Source organism: Nicotiana sylvestris, chromosome 11, assembly GCF_000393655.2.
Source record: "Nicotiana sylvestris chromosome 11, ASM39365v2, whole genome shotgun sequence".
Classification (NCBI taxonomy): domain Eukaryota; kingdom Viridiplantae; phylum Streptophyta; class Magnoliopsida; order Solanales; family Solanaceae; genus Nicotiana; species Nicotiana sylvestris.
In genome coordinates, this window is record NC_091067.1 from 104,503,329 (window position 1) to 104,529,248 (window position 25,920).

At 39.7% G+C, this 25,920-nt stretch overlaps 2 long non-coding RNA genes across 2 annotated transcripts; both read left to right on the plus strand.

The window, feature by feature from the left end:
• The first annotated feature begins 254 nt into the window (after positions 1–254).
• Positions 255–6,530, plus strand: LOC104217836 (uncharacterized). Its single transcript, XR_708856.2, has 2 exons — positions 255–988; positions 6,282–6,530. It is a non-coding gene; the product is annotated as an uncharacterized lncRNA (long non-coding RNA).
• A 2,840-nt stretch (positions 6,531–9,370) lies between these two features.
• Positions 9,371–18,208, plus strand: LOC138882327 (uncharacterized). Its single transcript, XR_011403883.1, has 3 exons — positions 9,371–9,440; positions 10,444–10,509; positions 17,979–18,208. It is a non-coding gene; the product is annotated as an uncharacterized lncRNA (long non-coding RNA).
• The last annotated feature ends 7,712 nt before the right edge of the window (positions 18,209–25,920 follow it).

Sequence of the window (25,920 nt, forward strand, 5' to 3'; positions counted from 1 at the left end):
AATTTTGTGGCTTTTTCCTTTTTTTTGGAAGCTAGATCTCTGTGATGAATTGAAGAAACATTTTTGAAATGGATAACTAATCTGGTCCTTGTATAAGTTCTTTTTATGTATCATTACGTGGGCCAATTAGTAGCAGGTGGAAATAAAGAAAGAGTGGCTGCGTTTTCTGAACTGTTGAATAATGTCAGATAGAAAACGAAAAGTGAATTATTAGACTAAGGTCTTTTTCAAGAATGACATAAACAAGTACTTTATATGGACTTGAAACTGACTATACTGTTGGTGAACATATATGATATAGGATAAGTTACCAGTTATGATTTGCAAATATTCACTCTAGTTTTTCATAGAATGGATACCTGTCAATATCTAATTTTTTCTCGCTTCTAAAACATTCCAAAAATCATATTTGTTTTTTGTCATTTGCCCAAAAGACCAAACCCTAGGCCTCTTCTCTTCTCTCCCTCTCTTATCTATCGCCGCCGCCTCCCACCACAGCGGAGCCGCCATCCAACCACCACCAAATACACTAAAAAATACACCATTCTCTTCTCTTTTTCATCCTCTTTCCAAATACATAGACCAAATCCTTTGAATCCCTCTCAAACTTCATGAATAAGTCAAAATCCGAAATCAAAGTTCACTTTATTTCTCAAATTTGTGAAGTTCTAGCCACCACTACTACTTGATACTTACATAGACGTGTAGAGCTTCACACGATCTACTATTTTACATTAGTTTTAATCCTGAATTCCGATGGTTAATTTCCGGCGAGGTCGCCGGCTACTACGGGTCCACTACCTCTAGCGTCCTTCCCGTTCTCACCTCCAATCGACTCAGACATGATTTTATTGTTGATTATACCGACATCGAGATTCAGCTCACCAGATTTAGTATTTTGGTATCAATAAACAATAAAACCATGCCCGGGTTGAATCACCACCATCGCTGCCATTGTCTCACCGCTGCCTGTGTGCTCGAGTTTTCGGTAAATCTTCAATCCATCTCCCCTTTCCCGTTTCTGATTTTTTAGTTTGTGCTTCAGATTTAATTTTAAGGTTTAATCTTTGTTTCTAATTTTGTTAGTAGTATATATAGGTTAATTAAACTATTATAATGTTAGTTGTGAATCGCTTGTTAGTTCATAGCATAATAGCTCGTTGTTGATCGTTATCTGATAATAATTAAGCGATGCTCATCTGAATTCTATTTTGCGAAATATTTCGTGGTTTCAGTTGTTCACTGTTAGTTTGTAGAGATCAGATTGCTTTAATCTAGTTTGTTTTAATGCTCAATCTAGTTACAATCAAAGTCTTGTGGTTACTTTTTCTATTTCATGATTGGATTGGATTTGAGTATTTGAGTTTGTATTGATAAAAGCTGAAATTTAAAAGAAGGAATAGGACAAGTTTGGTTGCTTTTACTGTTCCTGTGCTTTTGGAAGTACAAAACTCCAAAAAAGTCTGTCATTGTTTGGTATTAAAATACTATATTTTGGATAGATTTTGAACCAAAAGTTTGTTGAATAGTTAGAGCAGGTGTTTGGTGACAAATATGTCCTTTGGGCAGATTTTCAATCATGAACGCTTGCTTCTTCTCCTATAAAAGACTACACACACACTCTAACACTGATCATCATCTTGGGCACTCAAAAAAGGAGCAACTAAAAGTGGATAGAACTTCCAGTTGTTTAGCTAAAACATCTCCAGAAAGAAGCATATGAACTCTTGAAGTTTCTCTTCTAGGTTCCGGTTTTTCAAACACATCATCGATTTTTGCTTCTTACTGAGTTCTGGGTTTGATTACTGCTGAAATTCTACTGTTGTTGTTGGTTCACTCTAGCCAAAATTGCTTGTTGTTCTGTCACTCGACTGCGTTCTTTCTATTTCTACGAACTAGGTATTTCGTCCAACTTCGTAATTTATTTCCTAGTTGCATAAAGTTATGGTGATGACGTGCTAAGAATATATTTTGATTGAATACATGGTTCTTTGAATAGAAAATTGATTTAGACTGGCTATTTGGATCTGCTAATGCATTTTGATTCAATTTTTCTGGTTAGTTATGGAAGTTAAATTGCTGGATGATGAAATATGTAGTAGAATAAGTTTCAGTTTTGTGTTTTCGCTTCAAGTGTTCTAGATTTTCTGTTAAACTAAGACTACATTTGTATTTGGCTCTATTTTTGGTCGAGACACTGATGTGGTTGAGAGTTTTCATTAGTCTAATGGTATCCCCATTGAGGAATTCAAGGAGTTTTCTGTTAATCTTTCTTTAAGTTGTATATGATTATTTTAGTTTGCTAAGAAACAATGGTGACAAATTCGACTTGCGTGACGACATAGTTTAGTTTAAGGAAAAAATAGATATAAGATCGATTTAAAATCTTCTGATAGCAAATAGCTTAGAGTAAATGTTTGTGTTTAATTTAAAAATCCTTCAATGAAACTATACTTCGTGTTTTGAGATATCTTACATAAACAGAATATTAGCTTGTTTTTCTTCTTCTTTTAGTTTAAATAGAAGACGCACGTTAAAAGTTTTTTTTAGTTTCTCCTAGGGGTTTTAAATAGAAATGTGTGTTTAAAGATAAAAGAAGAATATGTGTGACTACTGGGTACTTCGTTTATTGCCAACTGGGAATTAAAATGTTTGAACCACGGCCTTGAGAAAAGTTTTCTTTTTGAAATGTTTCATTCTTCTTAAGTGCTAAAAATAATTTCAAGTGATTGCATATTGTGAAAGAAAAATTTATGTGAGGTTTGTTTGAGAGTGAGTAATCGTTTCTTTGGATTTCTTAACATAAGAGCCGTTTAAATAAAAAAAAATATCTTTAGTTTTTCAGAATTTCATGTCAAGGCACGTTTATTATTGATATTTGTAATTTCCTGTGGAATAAAAAATAGTAGCTTGTGCTCAGCTTCTTTATGTAGGTGACACTTTTCAAATTTTAAACTTTTATTTTGATATAGTATATTTCAACATAGTATGAATTATTGATATCAATACTTCAATTTGTACCATTATGTGAGAAGATAGACGAGAGGTTTAAGCAAAAGTTGGGTGTTCCTCTGTATCTATAACTATTTTTTTTCCTTCTAATAACATAGCTCAATAAAATCTGGCTAGATAAGATTGAGTTAAACGAAAAGTCAGATTCTTATTTTTAGATTAAAGGACCAATACCAATCGTTGAAGTTGAAAGGGCTCTAAAAAACTATAACGACCCGAGCGGTCGTTTTGAGCTTTTGCACTTTGCTTGCCAGTTCTCGGGCATGACTTACCCCGTGTGATGTGTTATGACTTATGTAAATCATTGGTTTTGGTTTTCAGGATAATCAGAATGAATTTGGAAAAACAGTTTTCAGTTTGAAGCTTGAAATTTGAAAAGTTTGACCAAGATTTGACTTATTTGTATATGATCTCGGATCAGAATTTTTATAATTTGGTTAGATCCATTAAGTGATTTGGGACTTAGGAGCATGATCGGAATGTATTTTGAAAGTCCGTGGAAGGTTTAGGCTTGAATTGGCGAAATTGAGATTTTGACGTTTTCGGTTGATAGGTAAGATTTTGATATATGGGTTAGAATGGAATTCCGGAAGTTGTAGTAGCTCCATTGTGTCATTTGTGACATGTGTGCAAAATTTCAGGTCATTCGGACGTGGTTTGGTTGGTTTTTTTTATCAAAAGCATAATTTGGAAGTTCTTGAAATTCTTAGGCTTGAATCCGATGTGATTTTTGTGTTTGGATATTGTTTTGAGCGTTCCGAAGGTTGGAACAAGTTTGAATGAGGTTATGGGATATGTTGGCATGTTTGGTTGAGGTTCCGAGGGCCTCGGGTGAGTTTCGGGTGGTCAATCAGACCATTTCATGTTGTTTGAAATTACAAAATTCGTTGATCAGTGTTGCAGAGAAAATGGCCTTTGCGTTCACAAGTAGGCCCTCACGTTAGCGAAGGGTTAGCTGGAGAAGGCTGAGATTTTGGCCTTCACGTTCGCGAGGAAGGCTCCACGTTCGTGAAGGGCTAGGCGATTGGTCATCGTGTTCACGTGAAGTAGACCGCGTTCACGTAGAGTAATTTGGCAGCTGAGCTTCAGGGTATTTTTATTCAATGCATTCGCGAGAGAGGTTAGGCATCGCGAAATGGTAGTCTGAGGAGGCATCGCGTTCGCGAGTGGCAAGATGCGATCGCGAAGAAGGATTTTTGGTCAAAGATGGATTGTGCTTCGCGAACGCGAGGCTTTGACCGCGTTCGCGAAGAAGGTTTTTGATGCCTGGGCAGAATGTTTAAATAGCCATTGTCTGCGATTTTGGGGCAAACTTTCACCATTTTTGGACGATTTTGGAGCTTTTTGAGAGGATTTGAAGAGGGATTCAAGAGATAACACCTGGAGGTAAGGTTTTTGAACTCAATACTCGATTCTTGTGTGAATTCTACCTAATTAATCATGGAAATTAAGCCTAAAATTGAGGAATTAAGGCTTGAATTTGGAGTGTAAATTTGGGATTTGAGGGGTCATTTTGGGTCCGATTTTGATGTTCTTGATATGTATAGACTCGTGAGAGGATGAGAATTTCATTAATGTTAATTTTGTCAGATTCTGAGGTATGGGCACGGGGGCCAGGTTTGAGCAATTTCGGGATTTTTTATGTAAATTGGATATTTTTGAGGGGGCTTTATTCCTTTAGCATATTTTAATGGTTATGTACTGATTATGGCTAGATTTGGAGCATTTGGAGGTTGATTCGTGAGGGCAAAGGTATCGCGGGCTAGAGTTTGGACTGGATCGAGGTAAGTAATGATTGTAAATGTTGTCCTGAGGGTTTGAAACCCCGGATTTCACGTCGTTGTGCTACTTTGAGGTGATGCACACGCTAGATGATGAGCGTGGAGTCGTGCAATGTTGGGGATTGTGACTTGATCCGTCCCGTACGACTGTTAAGTCGCGTATTTGATTTGAAATCTTATGATATTCCATATTTTAGAGATTGATGTTATATTTTGGGATGTATGCCATGTTTGGGGCCTTGTGCAGACCTGTTGAGACCCTTAGGGGCATTTTTACTATTCTTCCTCACTCTATTTGTTTTGAAATCATATCCTCAGTCATGTTTTACCTGTTTAGTGTTTAAATATGGTTTTATCACTTTACTTCTTAAAAATGTGAAAATTGTTTGGCTGAGTTCCCTGTTTTACTGATGGTCCGAGTGATTGTGAGGTTGATGACTGAGATAGACCGAGGGTCTGATTATGAGGTTGATGACTGAGATAGACCGAGGGTCTGATTGTGAGGTTGATGACTGAGATAGATCGAGGGTCTGATTGTGAGGTTAATGACTGAGAGAGGCCGATGGGCTGGTTGTGAGGATTATATATTTGTGGATCGGGTTGCACGCCGCAGCAATATATATGTATATATGTATATGGATCGGGTTGCACGTCGCAGCGATATATTGGATCGGGCTGCACGCCGCAGCGATATAACGCTTGGGCTGTAGGAGCCCCTCCAGAGTCTGCACACCCCCAGTGAGCATAGTCACTATATTTATGGATCGGGCTGCACGCCGCAGCGATATCTGGATCGGGCTGTGTGACGCAGCGATTACTATATAGTACCTATTGAGTGTGAGTGCAGAGTGTGAGCGCTGATTGGTAAGATTTGAGCCATGAGTGACTGAGAGGCTTACCCGATGGGCTATATATATACATGTGCATAAGTGATGCTTTGCCTAAGGGGTCTGTTTATGAACTTATTGATTTTCACTCCTCTTTAAAGTGAGTTTCTATCGAATATGTTTATTTATTTACTGCTTTCACTCATCTTTAAACTGAGCCTCGGTCAAAAATGCTGAACAAATGTTTTTAAACAACTTTCATTTAAGCTGGGGTTTTATGAGATGTTCAGAATGTAATCACTGATTTGGCTTTCCTATTTCCATTGAGATTTTCATGTTATAAGGTGTTTATGACTCTTGTTTTGCCCGAGGGGCTGTATACGAACTATGTTTTTCCCGAGGGGCCTCTTACGATTTTCATCTCTTTAATTATAAATTGTATTGAACCTCTATTGAAACTTTTGGAAAGCATCTTTAACTGATTTTTACCAAAAATTGGATTTTAAATAAGACGATTGACTCGTATTCTGATTTGAAAGCTTGTTGTGCTTACTGAGTTTATCTTAATGTGGATTCATCATTTCTTACTGCTAAGACTTTATTTACTTTTATTACTTACTGGGTTGGAGTACTCACATTACTCCTTGCAACTTGTGTGCAGATTCAGGTATTTTTTTAGTTTGGTGGCAGCTTTATCGGAGTTAGCAAGGTAGTTGTCTGACGATCGCGGCTCCGCTTTCTCCCTCTTTGTTCTTCCTTATGTATAAATTGTGACTTTTCCCGACCATGCTAGTTTTGATGTAGTTAGACAGTTGTAGTAGATGCTCATGACTAGTGACACCCCGATGCCGGGCTTGTATGTTATTTTCGCACTGTCCATTCAGACTTATATTATGAAACATTTGTTTAATTAGAGGCTTAAAATGACTCTTAACGATTAAAGGGTTAAAATGAGTGTTGTGTCGGCTGGCCTTGACTTCACGAGAAGAGCCATCACGATCAGGTCTGAGTTTTTGGTCGTGACAAGTTGGTATCAGAGCTGAGCAGGTTTAGTAGAGTCTCGCGGATCGGTAGAGAGACGTCTATACTTATCCTCGGGAGGCTGCGGAACTTTTAGGAAAAACTTCACATTCTTGAATTCTTATCGCGCGTCCTTGACAGCTTGAAATGTAACTCTTCAAATTCCTTCCACGCGTTCATATACATGCATGAGCGCTCAATATCATATGTGTAGCAATGGCTTGTGATTCCCTGATCGAGGGACGAGATGTGATCTCTGTGTGATGATGTTGGGCCAGTCTAGAGGACTCGAGGACAGATTTTTGCCTATAGCTTGAGCACCAAGGTGCTGATTGTGTGAGCACATATTTTTGAACGTATATGTTCGGTAATGTCCCTATTAGTAGAAGTGATGGCTGGATGGCGATGCGATAAGTATGTTATGACTGCGAGATGTATTTATATGATTTGGAAGCAACCAGAAGGGTCTGCTGAGGATGGAAGAACTATTAGGTACTTGATGTTATCTTGATTTGAGGTATAGCCCCGAGCTATGGGTGTGTGAAGAATCTTTTCATGTTTCCTAGTTGGAAGTGAAGTAAATTTCATGTTGCGGTATGAGTTCTGACTCAGGAAGACTAAGTGACTGCGTAATGTTTACGACGGCTGAAGGTATACAAAAATGTTAGTTGGAGGCAAAGCAGGTGGTTTATCTCCTACGGAGTATTCAGAAGTTGTGTGATCCCTATGTCGCCTGTTAGAAGATCTCATTTACAATTGAAATATATGTCTTGAAATTTAGATTTGGGTCGCTTAAGAGAGTGGGTTCAACTATTATAAGAGTGAATGCGAAATCTGCATAAGATTTGAAGTACTAGATGGTCTGTGTTTCACGAGCTTATGGAGGATCGAGTTTAATCTCATTATGGCATTATGGAGGATTGATTAGTTCATTGTATGGTTATGTGCTACGTGGGTTCCAGTTTGAGGCATGCGGGTGAATCAGTTATGGCTTACGGAGATTGAGACCGAGGATGGCCCGAGAAGAGGAAGATTTTGACAAAGGTTATGTCGTGCTTCATAGGTGTATGAGCATCATGGGATGTCTTGAGTTGTTGTTGGTAAAGGATGCTCGGTGCATAGAGCAGGAAGTTGCATGGTTATTCTAGAATAAGGTTACACTCTGCAGCGTTAGAGTGCTATTGAGGCATGAGTGGTTCTGTTCGTTTGATTAGGTGTGACGACCCGACCCGTCATCTCGTGAGTTACCACCCCGTTTTCCCCATTTCCTATTTATTTATGCTTCATTATCAGTGTTGGGTGTGAACGAGTTGATTTGGATTGGTTTTAGTAGGAAATGAGACACTTAGTCTCTTTAAGGAAGATTTGTTTTGGAAACGTCAACCGGACGTTGACTTATGTGTTAGAGGGCTCGGATTTGAATCCCGATGATTCGGTTAGCTTCGGGGGATGAATTGTGACTTAGGAGTGTGATCGGAAGTAATTTTGGAGGTCCGGTGTAGAATTATGCTTGAATTGGCGAAGTTAGTATTTTGGCGAATTCCGGTTGATAGGTGAGATTTTGATCCGAGAGTCGGAATGGAATTCTGAGAGTTGTTGTAGCTTCGTTAGGTGATTTGGGATATGTGTGCAAAATTTCATGTCATTCGGACGTGGTTTGGTCGGGTTTTTGATCGAAAGTGTATTTCGAAAGTTTTTAGAAAATTAGGCTTGAATTCGATGAGTTTTGGGTAATTTTATGTTGCTTGAGGTGTTTTGATGATTGGAAGAGGTTTGAATAATGTTATGAATTATGTTGGCATGTTTGGTCGGGGTACCTTGAGGCTCGGATATGTTTTGGAAGAATTTTTGGAAGATTTTTGTCGTTTGAGCATAAGCATGTAATGATCCAAAGGTCTATTTTTAGTTCTAGAGATTGAAATTTTATTTCGAGATTTCCAGAATTTAAATAATGAATTATAGGAGTGATCTGGAAAGTTTGGTCTAATTTCATCAAGTCGCGATTGGGTTTTTGACGCGAAACATGAGTTAGCGAAATGGATATCGCACTGAGCAAACGAGCTCCGAATTGAGTTTCGATTAAAGAACTATGTTCGTATCATTATTTGTGACTCATAGGAACAAGAATCATCGAATTCCGAGTTCGTATGATGGAGTTAGAGCCATTTTAGTGAAACAAAAAAAAGCTGCAATTTTTTTGGCTGCTGCTATAATTTTTTAGCAGCGTGAACAGTAACCGCGTGTGAATAGTAACCGCGCGTGAACAGTAACCGCGCGGTGAACCGTACTTCCGAAAAATTAACATTTCATCCGCGAACCCAACCCATTTTTCCACCATTTTTGAGCAACCTTGAGAGCTTTTGGACGGGAATTGAAGGGGTTTTGACGGGAAGTGATTGGAGGTAAGTCCTATGAACTAAATACATGATTATATTGTGAAATCATCCTTGAAATTCATGAAAATATAGCCAAATTGTAAGAAAATAGGGCTTGAAATTGAAATTCTAAATTTGGGATTTGAGGGGCCATTTGTGGTCCGATTTGAGAGATTTTTGTATGTATAGACTCGTGGCGAGATAAGGAACCCGATGACGTAAAAATTTCTGAGTTTCGAGACGTGGGCCCGGGGCTCGGGTTTTGTCAAATTCGTGAATTTTGATATTTTTCGAGTGTTTTCTATTGGGTATTATCCCTTTAGCATAATGCGACATATTCGTTGTGATTTTGGGCAGATTCGTCGCACGAGGAGGCTAATTTGAGAAGCATTGGCATAGCGAGCTAGAGCTTTGGCCGGTTTGAGGTGAGTAATTGATGTAAATGATGTCCTGAGGGTTTGAAACCCCGGAATTTCACATCGTAACGCTATATTAAGGTGACTTGCACGCCGGATAATGGGCGTGGGGTAGAGCACCATTGGGGATTGTGACATGGTCCGTCCCGAGAGATGTTTTTACCGTATTTTATACTTGAACTAAATTGAGAATCATCCTTACGTGGATTTAATTGTTACATTTGGGCTTCTTGCCAATTATTTGAATCCTTCAGGGATTGACATCACTGTTTTCGCATACATGCATATCATTTGATCTCAGTCCAAGGTTTTAAATACTGTTTTGCAAACTCAGCCATCTTTCTAAGATTTGAAAACTTAAATGATATTTCTAAATGATATTTCGGGCTGAGAACTACTGTTTTACAAATGCCCAAGGGGCTTATGATGATTTCTGGACTGAGCATGGATCGGGCTGCGCGCCGCAGCAGTGTTATATTGATATTGAGGCCGAGAGCCTGGTTGATTACATTGATATTGAGGCCGACGGCCTGGTTGATTACATTGATATTGAGACCGAGAGCCTGAGTGATTATACTGATATTGATAGGAGGCCGAGGGCCTAGATTTGATGCCACGAGATGGCTTGATATTGTGCTTGGGCTGTAGGAGCCCCTCTAGAGTCTGTACACACCCCCAGTGAGCGTCGTCGATGATAAATAAAATGGATGGCTCGGGCTGCACGCCGCAGTGGGTACTAGAGAGTACCATCATATGCATTGCATTGCACTCATGCATAGAGTGTACCATCATATGCATTGCATTGCACTCATGCATTTGTTTTTATCTGTTATACCTGTCTCAGTATTTGGTACTCTGATTTAATTGACTTGTTGCTTTACTATTTGTTGTTCTAAACTGCCAGTTATAGTTTACTTTGTATTTTTCCACGATTTCTTATTCTCAGCCTTTATTTATGTTTATTACTCTCTGGGTCGGAGTACTCACATTACTCTCTGCACCTTGCGTGCAGATCCAGGTACACCACATGCTGAGTGAGGATTTGTTTAGCTGAGCAGCAGTATCCGGGAGTATTGAGGTAGGTGCATGGCGTTCGCAGCCTTGATCTCTCCCCTCTATCTCTATCTTTTATTCCGCATTTTTCCTAGACAGACTTGTAATAGGTGGATATTCTGTATTAGAGGCTCATATTCGTGACACCGGATTCTATAGGGCTACGGTGTGGTATTTTAGTTGAATTTCCATAGGTTTTATTATTAATTATACACTTGAAAGTGATGACTTAGTAAATTCTCTGTGATATTTATCTATAATCTGAATAAGAATTTGGGATAATGTTGTTGAATGGTCGGTCTTGCCTAGCAGTGTGTTGGGCGCTATCATGACCGGGGTTGGGGTCGTGACAAGTTGGTATCAGAGCCTAGGTTAATTGGTCTCGCGAGTCATGAGCCGGTTTAGTAGAGTCTCGCGGATCGGTACAGAGACGTCTATATTTATCCTCGAGAGGCTGCAGCACCTTTAGGAAAACTTCACATTCTTGAATTCTTATCGTGCGTCCTTGATTCATCTTGAAAAGAAACTTTTGAAATTCCTTCCACGCGTTCGTATGCGCGCATGAGCGCTTAGTATCAGATGTGCCTCGATGGCTTGTGATTCCCCGATCGAGGGGCGAGGTGTTATCTCTGTGAGTTTATGGTGGGCCAGTCTGGAGGACTTGAGGTTGGATCTTTGCCTATGGCGGGAGCGCCGAGGTGCTGATTGTGTAAACAAGTGTTTTTGAACTTATATGTTCGGTAGTGTCCCCGTTAGTGAAAATGACGGTTATGGCTATGTGAGGAGTATGTTAGTACTACGAGGCGTATCCATACGAATTGGAAGCGACAAGAAGGGGTTTGTGAATGATGGAAGAATTAGTAGATGCTTGAAGTCTATCTTGATTCAAGTTATAGCCCGAGTTATGGGCGTTTGAAGAATCTTTTCATGACTCCTAGTTGGGAGTGAAGTAAATTTCATGTTGCGGTATGAGTACAGACTCAGGAAGATCAAGTGACTGCGTAATGCTTATGGCGGTGGAAGGTATACGAAAATGTTATATTGAGGTGAAGCAGGTGGGTTATCTCCCGTGAAGTGTGCTAAGGCGGTGTGATCCTCATGTGAATGATAGAAGATCTCATGTGCAGATGAATTGTAAGTGTTGAAGTTTGAAATTTTTGGTTCACTTAAGAGAGTGAGTTTAATTATTGCGAGATTGCCAAAGAGTTGAAGTACTAGATGAAATGTGTTTACACAAGCTTACAGAGGATTTGAGTTTAACCTCACTAAGGTATTAAGGCAACAATAGAGTATATGCGTTATGAGTATAGTGTGTTATGATCTATGGCTTCGAGCCAAGTTGGGGAGCTTGCTATTGGTTAGCGGATTGTGCGGTTATGTACTATGTTAGTTCTGATTTGATGCATGCTGGTGAATCAGTTCTGGTTGTGGAAATTGGGCGGAGAATGGCACGAGTGAAGGAAAATTTTGACAAGATGTCATGAGCTCGGATGAGCAGGAGATAAGTTTCGATGTTTACGGTAAGTTGGTATTGTCTTCAGCGTCACCTAAGATCGGTGTTTTGTAAAAAGGGTTTTGCGTCCTAGTTAATGATTCTTGATCGCTCTTCAGCGTTAGTGCGACCGGTGGTTTGGAGGTACGCTCCAGATATTGTTGTGGTAGGTTGTGGGAGTGTGTCCCATGGGAAGATTATATAAGTGTGGCATGTGATCACTTGATTGATTAAAGATGTAAACCAAGTATGAAGTTTTTGATGGTGTCGTTAAATTGAAGATTCATGCCTAGAGGGCACTTGGCTTATTGGGTTGTGAACTGGGGAGGATTACTCCGATTGTGATGGTTGTTCTTGTGTGTTATGAGAAAAATGGGAGTTATTATGGACCTTTAAAAGGTTATCAGACTAGTTCAGTGTGATCAGAATCAGCTTGCAGTCGGTGGATAGATTTAATGTGAATAATGGCTCTATATCAGGCCAGATGTGTGCATTTTAGTAATGTGGTCCTCATGGAGGAGTAGTTAGGTTGATGTTTCGTTGTCAGATATTTTGCGTAGTAATGCATTGCGCCATGTGAGTTGTGAGACGGCTTGAGAAATTGCTATGTGTTGAGAATCCGCATAGGAATGACGTTATATGAGCATCTTGGCTCTTGAAATTCAGACTGTACATCGCACCTCAGTTGTGCTTGAGTTTTGTAGCTTATAACGCTATATGTCCCTTAGAGATATTATTATGCACTTAGCATGCTTACGACCGATACTCGATATTTTGTTATAATGAGCAAATTTGGCTCGATGTGCATCTCCTTATGTGAGATCTATGTGTGGATCGGGTGGCACGCCGCCATGGGTATGTTATCTGGATCGGGTTGCACGCCGCAACAGTGTGATGTTGAGTATAGTTTTCTATATGCTATTTTGTATGCCTTGTTTCCTGTTTTCTAAGGAAAGTCTGTATTAGTGCGTGGGATTGGTAATTCCTTCCAGAGTTCGTTTTCTTTTTTTGTATCGCGTTCGAATTGGTAGCCTATTGGCATATTAGGGCATCATATGCGGCTTTTGATTATGTCTGGGGTGGCTTATTGCATGAGCAGTTCGTAATGGGTGAGACGAGATCATTGAATTCGAGATTAGTGCAATCTGAGTATATGAAGTAAATTAAGGGGATAAGACCATTGTTTGGTTCATAATGAGGTGATAGTTCTTGCCAAAAGTATAGACCCAATAAATTGTTGATTCGGCGGTGTTATAAATTTATACAAATCTCATCCTTCGTGTCGGTATTGTAAGAATTTGAACAAGACCTATGTATGTCATGCAGAGCATGGGATGTGTAATGATTTTTCTTCTAGATGGGATCAATGTAAGTTCTTGACTAGTTGAGTACGTAAACGTTCATGGTTCGGAAGGGAGGTGAAGTCCTCATGTTACCTTAGGATGATATGGTATATGCGATATGTTGTGAAGAATTGAGATTTGCGTGTGTAAGGTTATGGTTCAGTTCTGAATGGAAATTCATAACATTCTTAGGCAGTACGGGCAACTTTAGGTGATATGAGGGATGAGCTTCAGATGATTAGGGTGAATGATCTTCAGATGATTAAGGAAATTGTATTTCTAATCATAGAGATTTATAGAGGGTATATGTTTCAGAAAAAAGGCCAATGTGATTAAGTTGATGGCACTTCAATAATATTGCGACACTTTAAGGCTGGATCGACTGCTGATATTCGAGTTGCTTGTATGGCACATGGAAATTTTAGAGTATTTATCGTGGAATGATTGGGTATCAAAGGTGTTCATGTATTCACACGGTGGAAACTGGAATCAGGTATTATGATTTGTGTGCCATATGGAGTTGGAGACTAGGAGTTCTCATGTACAGGCTAGGTTGTGGTGGTGGATCGTGTGTATTCGGCACCGTTTAGCGGCAAATGGGATTTGGAGGCTCGAGTGGATCTTTGTTTGCTGGTATGTCAGATTTTGGATGTGATGTTGGAATTTAGACTGGTTGTCTTAGTGTTGAGTGATTCTGAACTATTGCGCTACGGGTAATACCGAAAATGCCACGGGTTGAGTGATGAGGTGCATTGGATTATGTTCTAGCAGAGGGGTTTATATTTCAAAGGACCAGCGGATGGTTGGGAAGGATTGCTTTCTTAATTGGGCATTCGTGATGGATGTCAGTGCAAAGGTTGCTATCACTAATTCAGTTCCGGTGTTGAAGGACTTTTCAGATAAGTTTCATATGACTAGGCATGTCGCCGGGCGAGGTTGTTGATTTCGGTATTAATTTGGTGTCGGGCACCGGATCGCCTTGCTCCGATATGAGTTGTAATAGTGGAAGTCGAGCGGGATGAGTAATTGGGTGTTGCTCGGTGAATAACGTACTGGTTATGTTCTATCAGGTTTGCTTGGTGTGCGTTATTTGTTTCACCATGGGTGTAATGATTTGCTTTGGCTCCAGACATCAATTGAGCATGGTTGTCCATTTCAAGCATAGTAACTTGAGGTGTTTCCTGTGGAGTAGTATTTGGATAGGAACGCGCGTTGCAGCAAAGCTGTATGGAAACATGACTTTGCGGGTCAAATTTGTGTGTCCTGTTTCTATGATGTGAGATAGGGTCTCAGCCTTGTGTTGTGGCAGTACTGGTGAGTTTGAGGTACAGCTCTCTCAGCTGAGTCATTTTCATGAATTGAGTATGTTCGGACCGTTTCTTATTGGTGCACGTATTATGCAAGTTGTGGCTTAGGCATGTATTGATGTGTCATGTCACTAGAGTAGTTTGTTTGGTCAGAAGAGATCGTTGAAATCATTAATGAATGCGAACGGATTCGATTTCAGTATGTGTGATGGGTAAATATTGAGGTTCAGTTCAAAATTTGCTATGGTAATTACCAGGAGAGAACTGACTTCATGAATGGTTGACATAGGAAATGGTTATGATTTATTGTGTGTTTCCTTTATCATTGGCAGTATGTGAAAGTGTTGGAATGAGGCTTTAGTTGTTAAGAGGTTTCCTATCGATATTCGATTATTATGTGCAACTACTATGAATAGAAATTATCGTTTCGAGTGTTTGAGTTATGTGGTATATCAGATAATTGCACCTGATGTTGCAGGTATGGGTTATTACAGCTAGTTCGGGCTTATTCTGAGTATGGATGTGAAGTTCTAATCTTGTGTATGATTTCGGAAGGTGCAATGTGGTTCTATGGTTTATGGACTAGATGGATTGTGAAATTTCAGCTATGTTGTGTTATCGGGCCTATGCGAGATAGGGTAGTGTGGGATCACCCACGGGTATATTCTTGGTAAGGTCGTTCAGTTATTGGTTGGCTTCTAGGACAACTCTGGGTACGCTCGAGGACGAGCGTTTGTTTAAGTTGGGGAGGGTGTGACGACCCGACCCGTCATCTCGTGAGTTACCACCCCGTTTTCCCCATTTCCTATTTCTTTATGCTTCATTATCAGTGTTGGATGTAAACGAGTTGATTTGGATTGGTTTTAGTAGGTAATGAGACACTTAGTCTCTTTAAGGAAGGTTTGTTTTGGAAAAGTCAACCGGACGTTGACTTATAGGTTAGAGGGCTCGAATTTGAATCCTGATGATTCGGTTAGCTTCGGGGGATGAATTGTGACTTAGGAGTGTGATCGGAAGTAATTTTGGAGGTCCGGTGTAGAATTATGCTTGAATTGGCGAAGTTAGTATTTTGGCGAATTCAGGTTGATAGGTGAGATTTTGATCCGAGAGTCAGAATGGAATTCCGAGAGTTGTTGTAGCTTCGTTAGGTGATTTCGGATATGTGTGCAAAATTTCATGTCATTCGGACGTGGTTTGGTCGGGTTTTTGATCGAAAGTGTATTTCAAAAGTTTTTAGAAAATTAGGCTTGAATTCGATGAGTTTTGGGTAATTTTATGTTTCTTGAGGTGTTTTGATGATTGGAAGAGGTTTGAATAATGTTATGAATTATGTTGGCATGTTTGGTCGGGGTCCCATGAGGCTCGGATATATTTTGGAAGAGTTATTGGAAGATTTTTGTCGTTTGAGCATAAGCATGTAATGATCCAAAGGTCTATTTTTAGTTCTAGAGATTGAAATTTTATTTCGAGATTTCCAGAATTTAAATAATGAATTATAGGAGTGATCTGGAAAGTTTGGTCTAATTTCATCAAGTCGCGATTGGGTTTTTGACGCGAAACATGAGTTAATTGTTTAACGAGCGAAATGGATATCGCACTGAGCAAACGAGCTCCGAATTGAGTTTCGATAGAAGAACTATGTTCGTATCATTATTTGTGACTCATAGGAACAAGAATCATCGAATTCCGAGTTCGTATGATGGAGTTAGAGCCATTTTAGTGAAACAAAAAAAGCTGCAATTTTTTTGGCTGCTGCTGTAATTTTTTAGCAGCGTGAACAGTAACCGCGTGTGAATAGTAACCGCGCGTGAACAGTAACCGCGCGGTGAACCGTACTTCCGAAAAATTAACATTTCATCCGCGAACCCAACCCATTTTTCCACCATTTTTTGAGCAACCTTGAGAGCTTTTGGACGGGAATTGAAGGGGTTTTGACGGGAAGTGATTGGAGGTAAGTCCTATGAACTAAATACATGATTATATTGTGAAATCATCCTTGAAATTCATGAAAATATAGCCAAATTGTAAGAAAATAGGGCTTGAAATTGAAATTCTAAATTTGGGATTTGAGGGGCCATTTGTGGTCCGATTTGAGAGATTTTTGTATGTATAGACTCGTGGCGAGATAAGGAACCCGATGACGTAAAAATTTCTGAGTTTCGAGACGTGGGACCGGGGCTCGGGTTTTGTCAAATTCGTGAATTTTGATATTTTTCGAGTGTTTTCTATTGGGTATTATCCCTTTAGCATAATGCGACATATTCGTTGTGATTTTGGGCAGATTCGTCGCACGAGGAGGCTAATTTGAGAAGCAAGGGCATAGCGAGCTAGAGCTTTGGCCGGTTTGACGTGAGTAATTGATGTAAATGATGTCCTGAGGGTTTGAAACCCCGGAATTTCATATCGTAACGCTATATTAAGGTGACTTGCATGCCGGATAACGGGCGTGGGGTAGAGCACCATTGGGGATTGTGACATGGTCCGTCCCGAGAGATGTTTTTACCGTATTTTATACTTGAACTAAATTGAGAATCATCCTTACGTGGATTTAATTGTTACATTTGGGCTTCTTGCTAATTATTTGAATCCTTCAAGGATTGACATCACTGTTTTCGCATACATGCATATCATTTGATCTCAGTCCAAGGTTTTAAATACTGTTTTGCAAACTCAGCCATATTTCTAAGATTTGAAAATTTAAATGATATTTCTAAATGATATTTCGGGCTGAGAACTACTACTTTACAAATGCCCAAGGGGCTTATGATGATTTCTAGACTGAGCATGGATCGAGTTGCGCGCCGCAGCAGTGTTATATTGATATTGAGGTCGAGAGCCTGGTTGATTACATTGATATTGAGACCGAGAGCCTGGGTGATTATACTGATATTGAGACCGAGAGCCTGGGTGATTATACTGATATTTATATGAGGTCGAGGGCCTAGATTTGATGCCACGAGATGGCTTGATATTGCGTTTGGCCTGTAGGAGCCCCTCTAGAGTCTGTACACACCCCCAGTGAGCGCCTTCGATGATAAATAAAATGGATGGCTCGGGCTGCACGCCGCAGTGGGTACTAGAGAGTACCATCATATGCATTGCATTGCACTCATGCATAGAGTGTACCATCATATGCATTGCATTGCACTCATGCATTTGTTTTTATCTGTTATACCTGTCTCAGTATTTGGTACTCTGATTTAATTGACTTGTTGCTTTACTATTTGTTGTTCTAAACTGCCAGTTATAGTTTACTTTGTATTTTTCCACGATTTCTTATTCTCAGCCTTTATTTATGTTTATTACTCACGGGGTCGGAGTACTCACATTACACCCTGCACCTTGCGTGCAGATCCAGGTACACCACATGCTGAGTGAGGATTTGTTTAGCTGAGCAGCAGTATCCGGGAGTATTGAGGTAGTTGCATGGCGTTTGCAGCCTTGATCTCTCCCCTCTATCTCTATCTTTTATTCCGTATTTTTCCTAGACAGACTTGTAATAGGTGGATATTCTCTATTAGAGGCTCATATTCGTGACACCGAATTCTATTGGGCTATGGTGTGGTATTTTAGTTGAATTTACGCAGGTTTTATTATTAATTATACACTTGAAAGTGATGACTTAGTAAATTCTCTGTGATATTTATCTATAATCTGAATAAGAATTTGGGATAATGTTGTTGAATGGTCGGACTTGCCTAGCAGTGTGTTGGGCGCCATCATGACCGAGGTTGGGGTCGTGACATTAGGCGAATTGCAGTTTGAGTAGAGTGAACGACTCTCGAGAATGGTTTTAATGTGTTCAAGAATTTTCATATAACAATTGGGTATTTTCAAGTATATATGGCCAGAAACTGAGTTTCCATTGGAAGATGTCAAGACTTGTGGTATTTCTATATCAATTATGGGATTCTATATATCAGTATCAGGAAGGTGAAGGTAATGGCTTTGGATTTGTAGGAAGTCTCTTCAGGGTAAGCATTTTGAACGTGGTGCTCTTGGGAATATCTAAGAAAGTACTCAACGACTTATGAGCCTTGGACGGTGTGGTTTTATACTTGGGTCTTGTGTGGTGAGTCTGGGTTGAGGAATTGTAGTGTTATAGCAAGAAGGAATATCAAGTTAAAGGTAAATCAGAAGGAAACTTGGATACATGGGATAGCTTGGTAGTAGGCCGAATCGGTATGGTAAGGATATGATTATTTCTTTGGATGCTTACGAGGTAATGAGTTTCTACAGGGATTTCACGGCAATGCTCTTGGGTTTTAGTGGCCTGCGTAGCTCGGCTGAGTTAGAAAGACTCAGTCCTGATGATTTAGATTTATGCAAATGGAATTTGGAGAGTTTTAGATGGTTTCCACCACAGTTAGAGAGGTATATTTTTTCTATTGGTGTGAGGAGCATGGGATGTATAGTGATTTTCCTTTAGATGGGGTCAATGGGAAGTTCTTGACTAGTGGAGTACATAGTTTCTTGCGGCTCGGAAGGCATATGGAGTTCTCATGGTTATACTAGGATGGTACGGTTTATGCGGTATGTTGTGTAGGATTGAGATTGGAGGGTGTAAGGACACGGTTCAGATTTGAAAGGGAGGTCACAAATTCTTAGATAGCATGGGCAACTTTAGGTGACTAGATAAATGAGATCACAAATTGGTGTGGATTGATGAGGTATAACATTTCAGGAAGGGCAATGTGTCTAAGTTACGGATGCTTAATTGGTATTGAGGCACTATCTTGTCTGATCGACGTATGATATTTGAGTTTGCTTGGTGGCTCAAAAGAATTGTAGGTGTACCTCTCATGAGATGATTGAGCACTAGAGGTGGGTTATATATGCGAGCGGTGGAATTGGGATCAAATATGGTAATTCGTGTGCTTTACGGATTTGGAGACTAGAAGTTCTCATATACAGGTTAGCTCGTGGTTGTGGACGACAAAGATGCGGGTAAGTTAGTCAGATGATAGTATGTTATACAACTCAATCATTGTGAACCTTTAGAGGGTTATTTATCTGTTGTGGGTAACTAGAGTTGATGTGTGGTTCATTGGTAGACCTATAGAGATGTATGTTTTGCATCGAGACGGCTTTGTTGACTTCGAGTTGCCATTGGTGAGGGATGTGTTGACTCAATTATTATGGGGATATTAGAGTTCGGAGGTGATCTATAAGTTACTTTTTAGGTTGTGAGGCATTATGATTAGTTGGTTATAGTCACATGTGGTGCGGTTCCATTGGGGTTTCATAGTGGAGGTCGAGTAGGAAGAGTACTGGGTATTACTCGGCGGGTGGCGTATCGGTTGTGTCCCTTCGAGTATGTGTAATGTTATGTCAATTTCCTTGCGGTGGTCATGATGATTTCTTTGGTTTTAGATATCATATTGTGCATGTTTGTCGATTTTGAGCATAGTGACTTGAAGTGTTTCGTGTGGAATAGTGTTTGGATGAGGTCGCGTATTGGAGAAAAGCTATGTGAAGATATGATCCTGCGGGTTAGATTCGTGTGTTGTGTTTCTATGATGTGTGACAGGTTCCCAGCATTGTGTGTGGTGGTACCGGTGAGCTTGCGGTACAGCTCTTTCATTTGAGTCATCTTCATGATTTGAGTATGTTCGTATTTTTGCTTATTGGTGCGGGGATTGCACAAGTTGTGGCTTTAGCCTGTATTGATGTGTCATGTCACCAGAGTAATTGTGTTGGATTAGATAAGATTGTTGGGGTCTTTAATGAATATAAACAGATTCGATTTCAGCATGTTGGGAGGATAATATCGAGGTTCGGCTCAGAAATTTGCTATGGTCTTTTCCAAGGGAGAAGTGGCTTCATGAATGGTCGATCTGAGAAATGGTTAAGGCTTACTACGTGTTTTATTTATCATTGACAGTATATGAAAGTGTTGGAATGAGACTTTAGTTAATAAGAGGTTTTCTACCAGTATTCGGTTGTTGTGTGTAGCTGCTGTGATCAGAAGTTATCGCTAGAAGTATTTGAGTTAGTAGTATGTCATATAATTGCACCTGATGGTTAAAGGTATGGGTTATTACAGTTTTCTCGTGCTTATTCAGAGTATAGATATGAGATTTTGATCTTGTGGATGATTTCAGAAGTGGAGAAGTGGCTCTAAGGTTCATAGGCTAGGTTGGACTGTGAAATTTCAGTTTCATTGTGTTATCGGACTAATACGAGATAGGGTGACGTGGGATCACCCCCGGGTATATGCATGGTAAGGTTATTTAGCGATTGGTTGGCTTTTGGAACAACTCTGGGCACATTTGAGGACGAACTTATGTTTAAGTGGGGAAGTATGTAATGATTAGGCCAGTCGTTTTGAGCTTTTGCACTTTGCTCACCAGTTCTCGGGCATGACTTGCCCCGTGTGATGTGTTATGACTTATGTAAATTGTTGGTTTTGGTTTTCAGGGTAATCAGAATGAATTTGGAAGAACAGTTCTCAATTTGAAGTTTGAAATTTGAAAGGTTTGACCAAGATTTGACTTATTTGTATATGATCTAGGATCAGAATTTTTATGATTTGGTTAGCTCCATTAGGTGATTCTCGAAAAAGTCAGGACTTTTGGGTAGATTCCAGTATCTGACCCAACTCTTTCTGCCGATTCCCCAGGTTGTCGGAATCTCTGGTTCGATCAGGACCTTGGGACTTAGGGGAGTAGTGGGAATGCATTTTGGAAGTCCGTGGAAGGTTTAGGCTTGAATTGGCAAAATTGAGATTTAGGCGTTTTCCGATTGATAGGTGAGATTTTGATATAGGGTCGGAATGGAATTTCAGAAGTTGAAATAGCTCTGTTGTGTCATTTCTGACGTGTGTGCAAAATTTTAGGTCATTTAGACGTGGTTTGGTTGGATTTTTGATCAAAAGTGTAATTTGGAAGTTCTTGAAATTCTTAGGCTTGAATCCGATGTGATTTTGGTGTTTGGATGTTGTTTTGAGCGTTCCGAAGGTTGGAACAAGTTTGAATGAGGTTATGAGATATGTTGGCATGTTTGGTTGAGGTCCTGAGGGCCTCGGGTGAGTTTTGGGTGGTCAATCGGACCATTTCATGTTGTTTGAAATTGCAGAAATTGTTGATCAGTGTTGCAGAGAAAATGGCCTTCGCGTTCGCGAGTAGGCCTTCGCGTTCGCGAAGGGTTAGCTGGAGAAGGCTGAGATATTGGCCTTCGCGTTCGCGAGGAAGGCTCCGCGTTCGCGAAGGGCTGGGGGAGTGGTCATCGCGTTTGCGTGAAGTGGACCGCGTTCGCGTAGAGTAATTTGGCAGCTGAGCTTCAGGGTATTTTTATTCAACGCGTTCGCGAGAGAGGTTACGAATCGCGAAGTGGTAGTCTGAGGATGCAGGGCGTTCGCGAGTGGCAAGACGCGATCGCGAAGAAGGATTTTTGGTCAAACCTGGATTGTGCTTCGCGAACGCGAGGCTTTGACCGCGTTCGCAAAGAAGGTTTTTGATGCCTGTGCAAAATATTTAAATAGCCATTGTCCGCGATTTTGGGGCTAACTTTCACCATTTTTGGGCGATATTGGAGCTTTTTGAGAGGATTTGAAGAGGGATTCAAGAGATAACACCTGGAGGTAAGTTTTTTGAACTCAATACTCGATTCTTGTGTGAATTCTACCTAATTAATCATTGAAATTAAGCCTAAAATTGAGGAATTAGGGCTTGAATTTGGAGAGTGCCAATTTGGGATTTGAGGGGCCATTTGTGGTCCGATTTTGATGTTCTTGATATGTATAGACTCGTGAGAGGATAAGGATTCCATTGATATTAATTTTGTCGGATTCCGAGACATGGGCCTGAGGCCAGGTTTGAGCAATTTCGAGATTTTTTATGTAAATTGGATATTTTTGAGTGGGCTTTGTTCCCTTAGCATATTTTAATGGTTATGTACTGATTATGGCTAGATTTGGAGCATACGGAGGTCGACTCGTGAGGGCAAAGGCATTACGGGCTAGAGTTTGGATCGGATCAAGGTAAGTAATGATTGTAAATGTTGTCCTGAGGGTTTGAAACCCAAGATTCCACGTCGTTGTGCTACTTTGAGGTGACGCACAAGCTAGATGACGAGCGTGGAGTTGTGCACCATTGGGAATTGTGACTTGATCCGTACCGTATGAGTGTTAAGTCACGTATTTGATTTAAAATCTTATGATAATCCATACTTTAAAGATTGATATTATATTTTGGGATGTATGCCACGTTTGGGGCCTTGTGCTGACCTGTTAAGACCCTTAGGGGAATTTTTACTATTCTTCCTCACTCTATTTGTTTTGAAAACATATCCTCAGTCATGTTTTACCAGTTTATTGTTTAGATCTGGTTTTATCACTTTACTTCTTAAAAATGTGAAAACTGTTTGGGCTGAGTTCCCTGTTTTACTAATGGTTCGAGTGATTGTGAGGTTGATTACTAAGATAGACCGAGGGTGAGGGTCTGATTGTGAGGTTGATGACTGAGATAGACCGAGGGCCTGATTGTGAGGTTAATAACTGAAAGAGGCCGAGGGCCTAGTTGTAAGGATTATATATTTGTGGATCGGATTGCACGCCGCAGCAATATATATGTATATGGATCGGGCTGCACGCCGTAGCGATATGTTGGATTGGGCTGCACGCCGCAGCGATATAGCATTTGGGCTGTAGGAGCCCCTCCGGAGTCTGCACACCCCCAGTGAGTACAGTCGACTATATTTATGGATCGGGCTGCACGCCGCAACGATATCTGGATCGGGTTGCGCGCCGCAACAGTTACTATATGGTACCTATTGAGTGTGAACGTTGATTGGTAAGAGTTGAGTCATGAGTGACTGAGAGGCTTGCCCGAGGGGCTATATATATACATGTGCATGAGTGATGATTTGCCTGAGGGGTCTGTTTATGAACTTATTGATTTTCACTACTCTTTAAAGTGAGTTTCTATCGAATATGTTGATTTATTTACTGCTTTCAGTCATCTTTATACTGAGCCTCGGTCGAAAATGCTGAACAAATATTTTTAAAAAACTTTCATTTAAGTTGGGGTTATATGAGATGTTCAGAATGTAATCACGTATTTGGCTTTGCTATTTCCACTGAGATTTTCATGTTATGAGGTGTTTATGACTCCTGTTCTGCCCGAGGGGCTGTATACGAACTATGTTTTGCCGGAGGAGCCGCTTACGATTTTCATCTCTTTAATTGTAAATTGTATTGAGCCTCTATTGAAACTGTTGGAAAGCATCTTCAAATGATTTTTACCAAATGCTGGATTTTAAATGAGACGATTGACTCGTATTCTGATTTGAAAGCTTGTTGTGCTTACTAAGTTTATCTTAATGTGATTCATCGTTTCTTACTGCTCAGACTTTATTTACTTTTATTACTTATTGGGTTGGAGTACTCACATTACACCCTGCACCTTATGTGCAGATTTAGGTATTTCTGAGTTTGGTGGCAGCTTCATCGGAGTTAGCAAGGTAGCTGCCTGGCGATCGCGGCTCCGCTTTCTCCCTCTTTGTTCTTTCTTATGTATAAATTGTGACTTTTCCCGACCATGTTGGTCTTGATGTAGTTAGACACTTGTAGTAGATGCTCATGACTAGTGGCACCCTGATATCGGGCTCGTATGTTATTTCTGCACTGTTCATTCAGAGTTATATTATGAAATATTTGTTTAATTAAAGGCTTAAAAATGACTCTTCACGATTAAAGGGTTAAAATGAGTGTTGTGTCGGCTGGTCTTGTCTTCACGAGAGGCGCCATCACAAATCTGAGTTTTGGTTCGTGACAAAAACTCGTCAGTTACTTTGAAGTTGAAACACCTTCCATCTCTATATATATAACTTCATCCTCAAATTATTTACTACATTGCGCGCATTTCATAAAGCAAGAAATTAATATAATGGGTGTGGATATGAACATGATCAAGGTTGGGCTAGTGGGAGGACAAGGGGGAACTGTTTGGGATGAAATGGGAAAATGCCAAATAGCCATGTTAGAATTTTGGTTTTAGCTTTAATTAATTCCTAAATTAGTTGATCTCTTGCTATAAATTGCGGGTTCGCTTTGCGTAGCGCGATATTTCGACTTTAAATAAATTCCACAATTCATTTCCATAAATGTAGTAATTCTTCTAAAAAGTAATAGAGTACTAATAATCCTTGTCATAATTGCGGATTCGTTTACGTAGCGCGGTTATGACAAAAATTAATAAAATTTGTCTCGGTCACACATTTACTTGCATGGTGCGGTTAGAACAATTTAATATTATTTAAAATTTTCTTTAATAATTTTAATAATTAAAAAAACGGATAGGTAAATATTGAAAATCAACACAATTTGTCCAAATTAATTCAAGCAAAGTTTTAAGTCAATAAAGCGACCGTGCTAGAACCACGGGACTCGGGGAATGTCTTACACCTTCTCCTCGGTCAACAGAATTCCTTACCCGAACTTTATTTTCGTGGACCGATAAAAAATAGTCATACCTTCCTTTGACTAGGGATTCAAATAAATGCTGACTTGGAACACCGAAAATTCAATTCCAAGTGGCGACTCTGTGAATAAATAATCCCTACTCAAATTTGTCACTTTAATTGAAAAAACTTTTTAACCCATGACGTAACACTTATCTCATTTTGCGGGGTAGAAAAGGGGTGTGACAATACCCAACCTAAACAAGAATATCATAAGATTATCATTAAATCAGTCCCTGACTCTCAAATAGTAAAGGTTGAGCTTGGAGATCATGGCTTATTTTCGTTTAAGCTAATAAATAGTCTATGTGCTTTCAAGCTTGTAGATTATGTCAAAATGTCATTCTTTTCCTTAATGCCTTACATTTGTTCTGATTAAATAAGCATGTCTCGTTGATGCCTAATATGTAGATCAGTTCGTTCAGGGGATAGGAATAAGTTGCAATTTGATACCCAATTTAAAATAGGCTATGGTAGGTGTGTTTAGGTCACACTTTAATATAGTAAGAAACCCTACTTATGTAGTATTTTCTTTTTTCTTACGTTAACGGGGATTTAAAAGGTTTAAAGAATATTGTTACTAAGAGAAGATTACTGGCATCACATTTCTCTTATATCTGAGTTGGATATAAACTGAAAAGATACTTAAAAATTGTAAAATATGAGGATTAGCTACAAGGATTTTGGTTAGATGGCAAAGTAACGCTGCACCTGATGTGTGGTAAGAGCACATCAAGAATTTGAGTCCTAGTTGGTGAACCAGGTTTGGTATTTAAATAGAGGAGGGTAGTAGGAAGGTTTTATTATCCACAAGTTTTGAAACTGGAGCAACA